Below are 5,246 nucleotides of genomic sequence, written 5' to 3'. Positions count from 1 at the left end.
TTAGATAGAAAGAAGGAATGAACAAACTCTCACAAGTTGTCTTCTAACTTCTATTAGTGGGCTGTGCTGCGCACATGATTGCACACAAAAAAAAAAAAAAAAAAAAAAAAAAAAAAAAAAAAGTTTAAAAATAAATAAAATTTGCTTATAAAAAAAATAAATACCTTGTACTTAATTTGTATGTGTGTATATGTATGTGCAGATATGCATGAACATGTGTGGCCATGGTATGAAGGCCAGAGGTTGGCGTTGGGTGTCTTCCTCAATTGCTCTCTATTAATTTGTGACAAAGTCTCTCACTAAACCTGAAGTTCATGAATTTTGCCAGAATGAACTAAGCCAGTTGTCAAGCAAGCCCCAGGAATCCACTTGTCTATCTCCCCAGAACTGGGACTACAAATGCGCACAGGCACACCCAGCTTTTTATTGAGTCTCAAACTCAGGTCTTCAAGCACCTTACCTATTGAGCCGTCTCTCTTCAGCCCCTGGATCCCCTGTGCTTCGGATGAAATCCAGGGCCAAGAAGCCTAATCAAGAGATGGCTCAACAGTTAAGAGCATTGGCTGCTTTTGCAGAGAACCCAGGTTCAGTTCCCAGAACCCACATGACATGGCACTAATACACTGTCCATAACTCCAGTTCCAGGGGATCCAGTGCCCTCTTCTGGCCTCCAAGGCATTGCATGCATGTGGTGCACTTACACATATGCAGGCAAAATACTCACAAGCATAAAATATAAATAAGCAAATAAATAAAATGCTATTCTGACCCTGTCCCCACATGACACGGTATAATCATTGGCCTCTAATGTCACTGGCCTCTCTGCTAGAAAATGTGACTGTAACAAAGACTACAGCACCCACTGTTTCCCTAGCACATGCCATGAGACAGTCTCCAGCCATCTCCACACACAGTTTGTCCTTGTGACATTCCTAAAATCCCTGTCTCTTCCCTGTTACACAAGGAAAATGAGGCACAGAGAGGTTCAGTGCACTGCTAAGGGTCACACAGTGAGGGAGGGAGGGCAGGGATTCAGAGCTGGAGGTCTGCCTTGGAATCTATGTCCTTCATGTTTGAGGGAGTGGAGTGGGTAGGAAGATGGTCAGAGATACTCTCAGGATACCTTGTGGAGAAGACAAACCCAGAGGTGACAAAGGCCAGTGGTCACCCACCTTCTCTTTTCCAGGTCCCAGCAGGGCTGGCCAGAGGCAGAGCTAGTGTAATAGGAGCTTCAGTTCCCAGGCCCATCCCTGTGCCTCCCTGGCCACAGGAAATATGAAAAGCCAGGCTGTCAGTGCCTTGGTCTGGACCAGGGAGAGGCAGCACTGCCCACCGAGTGGCCAGAGCCATGATTTGGGGCTATTCTTAGCAAATCACTGGCTCCCCTCCCAGAGGCCCAGCAGGCAGCAGGCCCAAGCTTCCACATGCCCAGCCTGCCATTTCCTGACCCTAAGCAGAGGTTCCTAGGATGAGGAGGGGCTCTGAGCAGGGAGACAACAAGGACAGTAGCTTCCATCTTAGAGGTATCTGGTGCTAGCCGTCCAGCTTGCCTAGGCCCCAGGGTCAGCCACCTGGCTGCCTAAGAATCTCTAGGGAGCCCTGGTCCCACCCACGCTGACAAAGAGTCAAGGAGCTTTCCACAAACTGTCTCCCATTTAACCCTCCGATGTCCCCAGGGAGCTAGAGTTAAAATGAGGCAACTAAAACATTAAGTAACTGCGGAAGGTCACAAGAGCATCTGGTGTCAAACATATCTGGGTTGGGGCTGGGTTCCAGATGCCAGGTTGGGTAGAGGGAACATGAACAGTCAGAAGTGGGAGAGAGACCATGCTAAATCCAAGCCTAGGGCTTGGGGGGAGGGGGTCTGCAACAGAGGCTATGATTCTTACCCCAGACCCTTCCACGCATCTGTGAGGGCATTCAGAGGCAGCAACCTGAGACACAAAGGCTTGGGCTCAGCAGGAAAACCCCAGAGCCAGACTCCTGGTCCTGGAGCCAAGAGCAGCTAAAGCACCATGCAGGGCCACAGAAAAGTTCATAAAGATCCTGGAGACATCAGAGGATGTGCTCAAACCTACACAGGCACATAGGGGCCATAGGTTATATGCCTCTCAGAGTGAAATACTGAGCCCTTTTTTTGGAGGGGGGGTCTACCAACCAACCCCAACATGGGACTCTAGAAATTAAACTGTACCCAGGCTGGGATGTGGTTCAATTGGTACAGTGAACTCATGACGCCATGGATTCCATCCCCAGCACCACATACACAGGGTGTGGTCATGCAGGCCTGTCATCCCAGCACCCAGGAGGTGGAAGCAAGGAGGATCAGGAGTTCAAGGTCATCCTCCAATACGGCAGAGCACCTGAGCACCTGTCACACCAGGATGTCTGGCTCCACCCCCACACCCACAGCAACACTCCTCTGGAATTACATCTCAGCACCCACAGCTGTCCAGACATCAGTTCAATTGGCAGGTGACTCTGGTCAGTATATGCATCTTGCTGGGGCCCACAGCTGGCTTCATGTCTGCCTTGGTATTTGAGCCTCTTGTGACCCAGAGTCTGGTGTCTGCAAATGTCAGTTCATATCCATATCTGTGCTCAGGTGAGTCCATCTGTCTGGCTGCCCTTATACACCTGCTGCCTATGTGAGGAGACCACCGCAACTCAAGGACCCAGACCTGTCTATGTATCTGTGGCCAAAGGTAGTCCTTGTTTACATGCCCACACACACCTGTCCCCGCACGTGTCTATGTCCCTGGGGTGCCCATCCACCCCTTTGCCTTTTTATGTCTGTTCTCAGGTACACATACCCAGTTCCTCCATGTGCCTGCCCACAGGACTGTATACCTGACATGACCACATGTTCTGCCCACATGGCACCCCAACTTGCATCCTCAAGGTGGTTGGGTGTGGGCCACAGAGCCAGTCAAGGGCTTTGATAAGTTCAATAGCCCCCACTTGTAGAACAACCCCCAAGAACTTCCTTGCACACAGGTACACACAACCACCTCTCCACCTCCCCAAAGTATTCCAGAAAAGAAGAGAGTCAGCAAGGACAATGGGGGCAGAGCAGAGTGACAGACACAGCAGAGTCTCACTGCGGAGTTCAGAGCCACCTTAGACCCCACTCTGCCCATCCCAATGACAGAGAAAGGAACCAGCACATTAGGCTACCTCAGGCCTATCTGCCCTCACCGGAAACTGTGACTGGCCAGTGCCTTCCAGCCTCCCCTCCACTCCCTGCAATGGATGCTCTTAAGAAAGGAAGTTAGGACTTCCTTCAGCTTGTCTCTGAACCTCCTACAGGGCTGGCCCTAACCCCAAATCTCAGAGCAGCTGGGAGAGACCTGTGGGCCATCTGACCAGGAAAAACTAAGGAGAAAACAAAATCTGGGAGTGGAGTGGGTCACTTGCAGACAAGTCCTTGTCAGCCCTCCTGTGCTCCCTGCCCTGGGGTGAAAAGACGTCTAGATTACTGGCATGCTAGCAAGGAGGGTGGAAAGAATACTGAAACACATTTATAAAGTTCTAGAAATGGAGCCCAGCAACCCCAGCAATCCTGGAGCATTATTGTTGCAATTCCCCTGAGTAGTCTCCTGGCATGGTCACAGAAACTTATCAAGAACTTGCTGTGTGTTTCTATATTGTCATCCCCCACAGGGCAGTGACACATGAGAACAGAACCCTTCAGGTCCTCCCCCCTGCCACATTGTCTAGGCATGACCCAGAGTCCCACATCTAACAAGTGTCACTGGCTGCGGGGAGCCAAGGAGCTGGTGTCCTGGCTCTGGTTGGGACAGAAAGGATGCCCCAAGCTTCCAGGGTTAAGAGGCCTCTGATTTCCAAGATAAGAGCACCCTGGCCACTACAATGAGTGGGAACAGCGGGTCTCTCATGCACTCTACCTTTTCTAACAAGTCCCTTTGGGGGGCGAGAGGTTCCTCTGAAGCTGATAAATGCATAGATGGACACCCACATGCAAACGCACGCACTTCATACCAAGGAAACCCAGGCTCACAGAGGAAGAAGCCAGACAGGGCCATGAATAAAAGCCTATGCCCACAGGGCCCTTTGGCTCCTCGATGCCCATGGGCCCCAAGCGCCCTGCAGGTGAGTCTGGGAACCCCATCTCTGGGTCGCGACCCGGGCTGTCCACTCCCCAACTTCTGGAAGCCCAACTAGCCATGGGGGCCGGCAAGGAGCAGCGGGTAGAGCCAGCCCACGCAGATGCCTATCAGAGAAACTAGGGGCCAGGGCTGAGCCCGGACTGACCTGCGCACGACCAGGGAACCGCTCGGGTTGGGGCAGCGCGGTGGCTCCCGCCGCATAGCAGGCCAGGGTGGCCGGGTCGTCTGCGCCCCGCGGCCGGGGAACCCTCGCTCGCCCCTCTGCGCGCCCCAAGCTAGCGTACCTGCCAGCCCCGGCTCCGGGGATGGGGGCGTCGCGCTGCTGCGGCCGGGGACTGCGGGCGCCAAGACCCGCTCCGACTCGCTCGGCCCACCCTCCTCGGCTCATCCGGGGGCGAAGGCGGCTCCCGCGGCGGCCAGGCCGCGCCGACCCCACCAGGCCACGGAAGGGGAGCACCCGCGATCGATCGCCTGACCGGTGCGCGCCGTGCCCCGCGTCCCTGTCCCCCCACGCCAGGGACCAGCCCAGTGCGCCAGCCCGCCGCCAAACCCCGCGCCCTGCCCGGCCAGTCAGCCCGCTGCAGCCCCAGCCTCCGCCCACGGGGAGGGGGCGCGGATTTAAAGACACACTCACCCCAATGCGTCCCAAAGGGCATCCCCCAGCCGCAGCTCCCGGAGGGCCCGGGTCGTCCGCTCCCTTCCTCCCCCCGCCCGCCCTGCGCCAGGAGGAAAAGTTGGGGGAGGGAGAGACTGCCCGCGAAGCCAGTTCCCCTTCTCCGGTCGGCTCGGCTCCTTCTGGAAGATGCCCAAGCACGGCTTCCAGCCTGGTTGGCTGGAGGAAGCGGCGTAGGCTGGCGGTGCCACACCCCCTCCCGGATTCCTGGTCCCGGGACATCGGTGACCCCGGCTTCCCTCACCCCTCACCCCCTCTGCTTTTGAAAATTCAGGCTGAGGCCGGCGTGGTGGCGCACGCCTTTCATCCCAGCACTCTGGAGGCAAAGGCAGGCGGACCTCTGTGAGATCAAGGCCAACCTGGTCTACATAGAGAGTTCTAGGCCAGCCAGAACTCGAAAACCCAAATAAACAAATAATAAAGTAAATAAAATAAAATCCCAA

At 54.7% G+C, this 5,246-nt stretch overlaps 1 protein-coding gene across 2 annotated transcripts in view; it reads right to left on the bottom strand.

Moving 5' to 3' along the window:
• The window catches only part of Pald1 (phosphatase domain containing paladin 1), a 71,390-nt gene extending 66,478 nt beyond the window's left edge, over nt 1-4,912 (bottom strand). The window contains exon 1 of one of the 2 annotated variants that reach the window (XM_008833901.3): nt 4,765-4,912. The gene's annotated coding sequence lies outside the window, so the exon portion shown is untranslated. Of the gene's footprint in view, nt 1-4,414; nt 4,684-4,764 lie in introns of those variants that run through there. The other variant, XM_008833902.3, reaches the window with a different exon arrangement.
• Between the last annotated feature and the right edge of the window lie 334 nt (nt 4,913-5,246).

The sequence above is a fragment of the Nannospalax galili genome, unplaced genomic scaffold, assembly GCF_000622305.1.
Source record: "Nannospalax galili isolate Female #2095 unplaced genomic scaffold, S.galili_v1.0 scaffold2257, whole genome shotgun sequence".
Classification (NCBI taxonomy): Eukaryota; Metazoa; Chordata; class Mammalia; order Rodentia; family Spalacidae; genus Nannospalax; species Nannospalax galili.
Note: the sequence above shows the minus strand (reverse complement) of the source record. Positions and strands in the feature narration are given on the sequence as shown.